We start from the raw sequence: 11,080 nt of genomic DNA, 5'->3' as shown, positions 1-11,080 counted from the left end.
ATTGCAGTTTACACGTATATCTTATGTGTGACTGCCATCATACTGCAGTTCACACGTATCTCTTATGTGTGACTGCCATCATATTGCAGTCTACACGTATCTCTTATGTGGGACTGCCATCATATTGCAGTTTACACATATATCTTATGTGTGACCGCCATCATATTGCAGTCTACACGTATATCTTATGTGTGACTGCCATCATATTGCAGTCTACACGTATATCTTATGTGTGACCGCCATCATATTGCAGTTTACACGTATATCTTATGTGTGACTGCCATCATATTGCAGTCTACACGTATCTCTTATGTGTGACTGCCATAAGAGATACATGTACACTGCAATGTGACTCCAGTAAACAACACCATGTTCCATTGAAAATATAGTAGACTCGCTATGGAAGCGCTAAAACATACCGGTGTAGTGAGTTGACATTATTCGCCCAAGGAAGATGATGTGTAAAACATCATCTATGCAACATTTTGAACCACCATTACATGTTATGTAGACCACAAGGAAGTCTTTTACATTTAGAAAATAATCATAATAATATGACTCCTTTCATGTGCCTTTTGTATGAAAATAGACCTGACTAGACCCGCTCATCGGCAGTGCGCCTTATAATCCGGTGCGCCCTATGGTCCGGAAAATACGTCTTGGCAGAGTTTCCCCTCTCACTTCGAGTGAAGTAGTGTTTAAAAAAAAAAAAATGTAGCACTTTTTTTGGCAGATGAACACGTTAGCATGCACACCCGTCGTCACCGAGAGCACGGCACAAAACGCCGAGAGGGGTTTCCTATCCGCACTCCAAGTGGCAAACAAATCCACTAATGGAGTCACACTCGCATCGCCCACTCCTCATCTCACCATGGCACCTTTTTTTTTTTTATTGTTTTTTTTTCCCCTTTTCGCACTGGAGTGTTGCCGGCTGGTTGGGAAACAAAAGGGCCTAATTGAATAATTTGGGACGGGATCCGAGCGTGATTACAGCAACTCATCGTCCTAAATGAACAATAAAGAGAGCGGGCGCCCCTTTAGTGTGACACAGGGGGGTGTTTGTGGGGGTCTCGTGTTGTGTGTAAATCACCGTTGAAACGGCGCCATTAAAGTGCAGTTAGCTTAAAGCTAACTACGTCGTTGATGAGAGGAGAGGTGGCAGTGTGATGATAGTTAAGGGGGGGAAGAAAATTAGTTTTTCCACCCACCCACCTGACCATCCATCTATCCACCCACTCTTTTTTTTATTATTTTTTTTAATCTACCCACTCATAAAAGCACCTTTTCATGCGCACACATTAGGCACACACACAATACATTTCCAAGGTGCTTGCACAAACCAGCGAGTTGTATTATTTGATTTATTTTAATTGAGTTATTATTATGATTATTATTTTTAATTTAATCCACCCACTCATAAAATCACCTTTTCATGCGCACACAGACACGCACACAATACATTTCCAAGGTGCTTGCGCAAACCAGCATTTTGTATTATTTTCTTTGAAATGTTTTTTATTTTTATTTTTTTCCATTTAATTTATTTTTTTCATGTTTTATTTTATTTATTTTTTATCCACCCACTCATAAAAGCACCTCTTCATGTGCACACATTAAGTATGCACACAATACATTTCCAAGGTGCTTGCACAAATCAGTGAGTTGTATTATTTAATTTTTTATTATTATTTTTTTTATTTTAAATGTTATTATTTATTTATTTATTTATTTATTTATTTATTTATTTATTTAATTTATTTAATTTTTTTTGTTTTTTAATCCACCCAGTCATAAAAGCACCTTTTCATGGGCACACATTACACGCACACAATACATTTCCAAGGTGCTTGCACAAAACAGTGAGTTGTACTATTATTGTTATTTTTTTTTTTTTTAAACATTTTTTAAAATTGTATTCATTTAAAAAATGTTTTATATATTCATCCACCCACTCATAAAAGCACCTTTTCATGCGCACACATTAGGTACGCACACAATACATTTGCAAGATGCTTGCACAAACCAGCAAGTTGTATTAGTTAATTATTTATTTATTTGTTTTTAATTTATTTTATTTTATTTTATTTTTTAATTTTTTTAATTTAATTTTTTAAATTTTTTTAATCAACCCACCCACATAAAAGCACCTTTTCATGCGTACACATTAAGCACACACACAATACATTTCCAAGGTGCTTGCACAAATCAGAGTTGTATTATTTAATGATTTTTGTAATTTTTATTTTTATTTTTTTAATTGTATTTATTTTTTAAATATATTTTTTATTTATTTTTATTAATATTTATTTTTGTATATATTTTTTTATTTTTTATTTATTTTTTTAATCCACCCACTCTTAAAAGCACCTTTCCATGCGCACATATTAAGCACGCACACAGTACATTTCCAAGGTGCTTGCAGAAATCAGAGAGTTGTATTATTTAATGATTTTTGTAATTTTTTTTTTTTTAAATTGTATTTATTTTATTTTTTTTATTTTTATTTATTAATATTTATTTTTGTATATATTTATTTATTTTTATTTATTTATTTTTTTAATCCACCCACTCTTAAAAGCACCTTTCCATGCGCACACATTAAGCACGCACACAATACATTTCCAAGGTGCTTACACAAATCAGAGAGTTGTATTATTTAATGATTTTTGTAATTTTTTAAATTTTTTTAATTGTATTTATTTTTTTAATATATTTATTTATTTATTTTTATTAATATTTCTTTTTGTATATATTTATTTATTTACTTTTATTTTTTTTAATCCACCCACTCTTAAAAGCACCTTTCCATGCGCACACATTAAGCACGCACACAATACATTTCCAAGGTGCTTGCACAAATCAGAGAGTTGTATTATTTAATGATTTTTGTAATTTTTTTAATTTTTTTAATTGTATTTATTTTTTTAATATATTTATTTATTTATTTTTATTAATATTTATTTTTGTATATATTTATTTATTTTGTATTTATTTTTTTAATCCACCCACTCTTAAAAGCACCTTTCCATGCGCACGCATTAAGCACGCACACAATACATTTCCAAGGTGCTTGCACAAATCAGAGAGTTGTATTATTTAATGATTTTTGTAATTTTTGTAATTTTTTTAATTGTATTTATTTTTTTAATATATTCATTTATTTATTTTTATTAATATTTATTTTTGTATATATTTATTTATTTTTTATTTATTTTTTTAATCCACCCACTCTTAAAAGCACCTTTCCATGCGCACACATTAAGCACGCACACAATACATTTCCAAAGTGCTTGCACAAATCAGAGAGTTGTATTATTTAATGATTTTTGTAATTATTATTATTTTTTAATTGTATTTATTTTTTTAATATATTTTTTTATTTATTTTTATTAATATTTATTTTTGTATATATTTATTGATTTTTTTTTTTTTTTTTTAATCCACCCACTCTTAAAAGCACCTTTCCATGCGCACACATTCCGCACGCACACAATACATTTCCAAGGTGCTTGCACAAACCAGTGAGTTGTGTTATTTATTTATTTTTTTTAAATTGTATTCATTTTTATTTTTTAAATTTTTTTTTTTTTAATCCACCCACTCATAAAAATCACCTTTCCATACGCACACATTAGACACGCACACAATACATTTCCAAGCAGGGAAAGGATGATATGAATATGCATACGCACGCTAAATACTTGATTGTATTGCATATAAACAGGAGGGAAGAGGAGGAAAAAAAGCACATTATCATTTATATTCCTTCCACTGGGGCCGTGTGCTTCACTTTAATTGAACATTCTCTCAAGAGCTTTTTTTTTTTTGCATTGCGGTGCAGGCTGTGTATGAGAAAACACAGGCACATTTGTTTTCCAAGTGGTTGGCTTTGCAATTACCCCTCTCTTTATATTTTTAGACTGAGCTCCAGGAGAATAGGGGCAACATATTCATGCTTCCTGGCTCGCTAACGCTGATGGCGCCGTGTGCTTCTGGTATAATTGCATGTCATGTGATGCTGCAGGGAGACAAATATACACGGCCAGGAGGCCATTAATGCCTGGAAAGGGACTCTTTTTTTTCTTGTATTTTATTTTCTCGCAAACATTCTTTTTATTGTATTTTTTAAGCTTGGCTGAGCAAGAGCTGTGTTTTGGTCATTTACGTTAAATGTGTCACACATTAACTTTAACAAAGCAGTCAAAATCCAGGGAAAAAAAAGGTTTATACAATCATTATTCATATTCATTTTAAATACAATAGCATAGAATATAATTAAAAAACAATGCAATTATATTCAATTGAATAGACTGCAAAGACACTTTGTTATTTTTGCTAATAATCATGAACTTGGAATTTCAATGGCAGCAACACATTGCAAAAAAAAAGGCATTTTTACCAGTGTGTTACATGGCCTTTCCTTTTAACAACACTCAGTAAAGGTTTGGGAACTGAGGAGACACATTTTTGAAGTGGAATTCTTTCCCATTCTTGCTTCTCATATTTTAGCCTTCACACATTTTCAATGGTCTGGACTACAGGCAGGCCAGTCTAGTACCCGCACTCTTTTACTACGCTCTTGGAACACCTGGCTTGGCATCGTCTTGCTGAAATAAGCAGGGGCGTCCATGATAACAACATATGTCGCTCCAAAAGCTGTACGTACCTTTCAGCATTAATGGTGCCTTCACAGATGTGTAAGTTACCCATGTTTCGGCCACTAATACACCCCCATACCATCACACATGCTGCCTTTTACACTTTCACCCTAGAACAGTCCGGATGGTTCTTTTCCTCTTTGGTCCACAGTTTCCAAAAACAATTTGAAATGTGGACTCATCAGAACCACAGAACACTTTTCCACTTTGCATTAGGGCTGCAACTAACGATTAATTTGATAATCGATTAATCTGTTGATTATTACTTCGATTAATCGATTAATAATCGGATAAAAGAGACAAAATACATTTCTATCCTTTCCAGTATTTTATTGAAAAAAAAACAGCATACTGGCACCATATTTATTTTGATTATTGTTTCTCAGCTGTTTGTACATGTCGCAGTTTATAAATTAAAAAAAAAAAAAAAAAAAAAAAATTAAAAAAAATTAAAAAGCCTCTGCGCATGCGCATAGCATAGATCCAACGAATCGATGACTAAATTAATCGGCAACTATTTTTATAAACGATTTTAATCGATTTAATCGATTAGTTGTTGCAGCCCTACTTTGCATCAGTCCATCTTAGATGAGCTCGGGGCCCCAGCGAAGCCGGCGGCGTTTCTGGGTGTTGTTGATAAATGGCTGTGGCTTTTGCACAGTAGAGTTTTAACTTGCACTTACAGACGTAGCGGCTGACTGTACAGTGGTTTTCTTAAGTGTCCCTGAGCCCATGTGGTGATATCCTTTACACACCGACGTGGCTTTTTCGACGCAGTACCGCCTGAGGGATCCGAGGTGAGTAATATCACGGCTTACCTGCAGTGATTTCTCCACATTCTCTCAACCTTTTGATGATATTACGGAGCGTAGATGGCGAAATACCTAAATTCCTTGTTGAGAAATGTTGTTCCTAAACAATTTGCTCAGGCATTTGTCGACAAAGTGGTGACCCTCGCCCCCGTCCTTGTGATGGAAGCTGCTTTTATACCCAATCATGGCACCCACCTGTTCCCAATTAGCCTGCTCACCCGTGGGATGTTCCAAACAAGTTCCAAACAAGTCTTTTTCAGGTTTGGTGTATTTAAAAAAAACACAACTTTTTTTTAATTTTTTTACATAAATAAATACAATCATGTGTGCTTACGGACTGTATCCCTGCAGGCTGTATTGATCTATATTGATATAGAACAGGGGTCACCAACGCGGTGCCCGCGGGCACCAGGTAGCCCGTTAGGACCAGACGAGTAGCCCGCCGGCCTGTTCTAAAAATAGCTCAAAGAGCAGCACTTACCAGTGAGCTGCCTCTATTTTTTAAAGTGTATTTATTTACTAGCAAGTTGGTCTCGCTTTGCTCGACATTTTTAATTCTATCAGAGACAAAACTCAAATAGAATTTGAAAATATTTTGAAGACTTGGTCTTCACTTGTTTAAATAAATTCATACATTTTTTTATATTGCTTCTTATAACTTTCAGAAAGACAATTTTATAGAAAAAATACAACCTTAAAATGATTTTAGGATTTTTAAACACATATACCTTTTTACCTTTTAAATTCCTTCCTCTTCTTTCCTGACAATTTAAATCAATGTTCAAGTAAATTTATTTTTTTTATTGTAAAGAATAATAAATACATTTTAATTTAATTCTTCATTTTAGCTTCTGTTTTTTTCGACGAGGAATATTTGTGAAATATTTCTTCAAAGTTATCATGATTAAAATGCAAAAAAATTATTCTGGCAAATCTAGAAAATCTGTAGAATCAAATTTAAATCTTATTTCAAAGTCTTTTGAATTTCTTTTAAAATTTTTGTTCTGGAAAATCTAGAAGAAATAATGATTTGTCTTTGTTAGAAATATAGCTTGGTCCAATTTGTTATATATTCTAACAAAGTGTAGATTGGATTTTAACCTATTTAATCAAAATTCTAAAATTATCTTAATCAGGAAAAATTACTAATGATGCTCCATAAATTCTTTTTTTAAGTTTTTCTCTTCTTTTTTTCGGTTGAATTTTAAAGAGTCGAAATGGAAGATAAACTATGTTTCAAAATTTAATTGTCATTTTTTTCGTGTTTTCTCCTCTTTTAAACCGTTCAATTAAGTGTAAATATCATTAATTATTAATAATAACATCGAGTTAAAGGTAAATTGAACAAATTGGCTATTTCTGGCAATTTATTGAAGTGTGTATCAAACTGGTAGCCCTTCGCATTAATCAGTACCCAAGAAGTAGCTCTTGCTTTCAAAAAGGTTGGTGACCCCTGATATAGAATGTATATATTGTGTTTTTTATGTTGATTTCATAATTATTTTTTTAATTTTTTTTTTTTAATTCTTGTGCGGCCCGGTACCAATCGGTCCGCGGACCGGTATCGGGCCGTGGCCCGGTGGTTGGGGACCACTGATATAGAATGTATATATTGTGTTTTTTATGTTGATTTCATATTTTTTTATTTTTTTATTTTTTATTTATTTATTTTTTAATTCTTGTGCGGCCCGGTACCAATCGGTCCGCGGACCGGTATCGGGCCGTGGCCCGGTGGTTGGGGACCACTGATATAGAATGTATATATTGTGTTTTTTATGTTGATTTCATAATTTTTTTATTTTTTTTTAAATTCTTGTGCGGCCCGGTACCAATCGGTCCGCGGACCGGTATCAGGCCGTGGCCCGGTGGTTGGGGACCACTGATATAGAATGTATATATTGTGTTTTTTATGTTGATTTCATAATTTTTTTATTTTTTTATTTTTTATTTTTCTTAAATTCTTGTGCGGCCCGGTACCAATTGTTCCGCGGACCGGTATCAGGCCGTGGCCCGGTGGTTGGGGACCACTGATATAGAATGTATATATTGTGTTTTTTATGTTGATTTCATAATTTTTTTTATTTTTTATTTTTATTTTTTTAAATTCTTGTGCGGCCCGGTACCAATCGGTCCGCGGACCGGTATCAGGCCGTGGCCCGGTGGTTGGGGACCACTGATATAGAATGTATATATTGTGTTTTTTATGTTGATTTCATAATTTTTTTATTTTTTTATTTTTTTTAATTCTTGTGCGGCCCGGTACCAATCGGTCCGCGGACCGGTATCGGGCCGTGGCCCGGTGGTTGGGGACCACTGATATAGAATGTATATATTGTGTTTTTTATGTTGATTTCATATTTTTTTTTTATTTTTTTTTTTTTTTTTTTTTTAATTCTTGTGCGGCCCGGTACCAATCGGTCCGCGGACCGGTATCGGGCCGTGGCCCGGTGGTTGGTGACCCCTGATATAGAATGTATATATTGTGTTTTTTATGTTGATTTCATAATTTTTTTATTTTTTTTTTAAATTCTTGTGCGGCCCGGTACCAATCGGTCCGCGGACCGGTATCGGGCCGTGGCCCGGTGGTTGGGGACCACTGATATAGAATGTGTAAATTGTGTTTTTTATGTTGATTTCATAATTTATTTTTTTTTATTTTTATTTTTTTTAATTCTTGTGCGGCCCGGTACCAATCGGTCCGCGGACCGGTATCAGGCCGTGGCCCGGTGGTTGGGGACCACTGATATAGAATGTATATATTGTGTTTTTTATGTTGATTTCATAATTTTTTTATTTTTTTATTTTTTTTAATTCTTGTGCGGCCCGGTACCAATCGGTCCGCGGACCGGTATCGGGCCGTGGCCCGGTGGTTGGGGACCACTGATATAGAATGTATATATTGTGTTTTTTATGTTGATTTCATAATTTTTTTTTTTTTTTTTTTATTTTTTTTTTTTAATTCTTGTGCGGCCCGGTACCAATCGGTCCGCGGACCGGTATCGGGCCGTGGCCCGGTGGTTGGTGACCCCTGATATAGAATGTATATATTGTGTTTTTTATGTTGATTTCATAATTTTTTATTTTTTTTTTTAAATTCTTGTGCGGCCCGGTACCAATCGGTCCGCGGACCGGTATCGGGCCGTGGCCCGGTGGTTGGGGACCACTGATATAGAATGTGTATATTGTGTTTTTTATGTTGATTTCATAATTTTTTTTTTTTTTTTTTTTTTTTTTTTAATTCTTGTGCGGCCCGGTACCAATCGGTCCGCGGACCGGTATCAGGCCGTGGCCCGGTGGTTGGGGACCACTGATATAGAATGTATATATTGTGTTTTTTATGTTGATTTCATAATTTTTTTATTATTTTTTTTATTTTATTTTTTTTTAATTCTTGTGCGGCCCGGTACCAATCGGTCCGCGGACCGGTATCAGGCTGTTGCCCGGTGGTTGGGGACCACTGATATAGAATGTATGTATTGTGTTTTTTATGTTGATTTCATAATTATTATTATTATTATTATTATTATTATTTTTTTTTTTTAATTCTTGTGCGGCCCGGTACCAATCGGTCCGGTGGTTGGGGACCACTGATTTACACAACATGACAACTTGACTGCTTGGGGTGGGTGTAGATGACAGTATCGTCCCTGCCTGGTGAAATGTGAGACCTCAGTGAGTGCCGCCATGCATGTTAAGTTAAATTGTTTCTAATAAAAAAAAAAGTCCTGTAAGTTTAGCGAGTGGTTGGTGTAAGCTAGTGCCATCCATCAAGCAAGAAGCCAGCAGGTGCACCACAACATCTCTTGATTACTCCAGCAAAGTGTGGGAAATACTTTTTGCTTTTATTTGGACTTTACCTAACGTAGTCACTGTACTGTTTCCCTCCACCGTGGATTTATTCATCACACAAAGCAATTACTGTTTCTCCACGCTCCGTGGTAACAACGCTCTTGGATTGATGGCGTCGTCGTGCCACAAAACGACGACACATCTGCCGGTGACTGTTTTGGACTGAATCAGATAAAGAAAGTCAAAAGGAGCCACTCGCTGCACCGTAGAGTGCAACATGGCAAAATGCGACGACAACTTTCACCCCAATGTGGACATTTTTCTTCCAAAAAAATGGTGCAGTGAATTTTATTTATATAGCACTTTTCTCTAGTGACTCAAAGCGCTTTTACATAGTGAAACCCAATACCTGAGTTCCATTTAAAGCAGCGTGGGTGGCACTGGGTAAAGTGTCTTGCCCGGGGACACAGCGGCAGTGGCTAGGATGGCGGGGAGCGGGGATCGAACCCGGAACCCTCAAGTTGCTGGCACGGCCACTCTACCAACGGAGCCGTACCGCCCCAAAGGAGGGGAAATAACAACTAGTTTGGTTGGGCACGTCAGCAGCGTTGGTGCTAGGAATTTTCAAAATGCTAACATGCTAACATGCTAACATGACTAACATGACGTGTGATCAAGGGGTGTGCCTCCGTGTTGGGCATGTTTGAAAGCAACTAACATGCTAACATGACTAACATGCTAGCATGACTAACATGCTAACATGACTAACATGCTAACATGCGAGCATGACTAACATGCTAACATGCTAGCATGACTAACATGCTAACATGACTAACAGGACGTGTGATCAAGGGACGTGCCTCCATGTTGGGCATGTTTGAAAGCAACTAACATGCTAACATGCTAACATGACTAACATGCTAACATGACTTACATGAATAACATGCTAACATGCTTACATGCTAACATGCTAACATGAGTAACATGCTAACATGCTAACATGACTAACATGCTAACATGCTAACATGACTAACAATTAACATGCTAACATATAAACATGCTAACATGACTAACATGCTAACATGGCTAACATGCTAACATGCTAACATGCTAACATGACTAACATGACTAACATGCTAACATGCTAACATGACTAACATGACGTGTGATCAAGGGGTGTGCCTCCGTGTTGGGCATGTTTGAAAGCAACTAACATGCTAACATGACTAACATGCTAACATGCTAACATGACTAACATGCTAACATGACTAACATGCTAACATGCTAGCATGACTAACATGCTAACATGACTAACATGTTAACATGCTAACATTTTAGCATGACTAACATGCTAACATGAGGTGTGCTCAAGGGGTGTGCCTCCATGTTGGGCATGTTTGAAAGCAACTAACATGCTAACATGCTAACATGACTAACATGAGGTGTGCTCAAGGGGTGTGCCTCCATGTTGGGCATGTTTGAAAGCAACTAACATGCTAACATGCTAACATGAGGTGTGCTCAAGGGGTGTGCCTCCATATTGGGCATGTTTGAAAGCAACTAACATGCTAACATGACTAACATGAGGTGTGCTCAAGGGGTGTGCCTCCATGTTGGGCATGTTTGAAAGCAACTAACATGCTAACATGACTAACATGAGGTGTGCTCAAGGGGTGTGCCTCCATGTTGGGCATGTTTGAAAGCAACTAACATGCTAACATGACTAACATGAGGTGTGCTCAAGGGGTGTGCCTCCATGTTGGGCATGTTTGAAAGCAACTAACATGCTAACATGACTAACATGAGGTGTGCTCAAGGGGT

General features: G+C 36.0%; 1 long non-coding RNA gene across 1 annotated transcript; it reads right to left on the bottom strand.

Annotated features, from left to right (window-relative positions):
• Window positions 1–697: 697 nt before the first annotated feature.
• Window positions 698–10,614, bottom strand: LOC133650030 (uncharacterized). Its single transcript, XR_009826176.1, has 2 exons — window positions 3,615–10,614; window positions 698–1,426 (listed from the first exon to the last, which is right to left on the bottom strand). It is a non-coding gene; the product is annotated as an uncharacterized LOC133650030 (long non-coding RNA).
• Between the last annotated feature and the right edge of the window lie 466 nt (window positions 10,615–11,080).

Source organism: Entelurus aequoreus, linkage group LG05 (genome assembly GCF_033978785.1).
Source record: "Entelurus aequoreus isolate RoL-2023_Sb linkage group LG05, RoL_Eaeq_v1.1, whole genome shotgun sequence".
NCBI classification, from domain to species: Eukaryota; Metazoa; Chordata; class Actinopteri; order Syngnathiformes; family Syngnathidae; genus Entelurus; species Entelurus aequoreus.
This window is presented reverse-complemented; position numbering and strand designations above follow the sequence as displayed.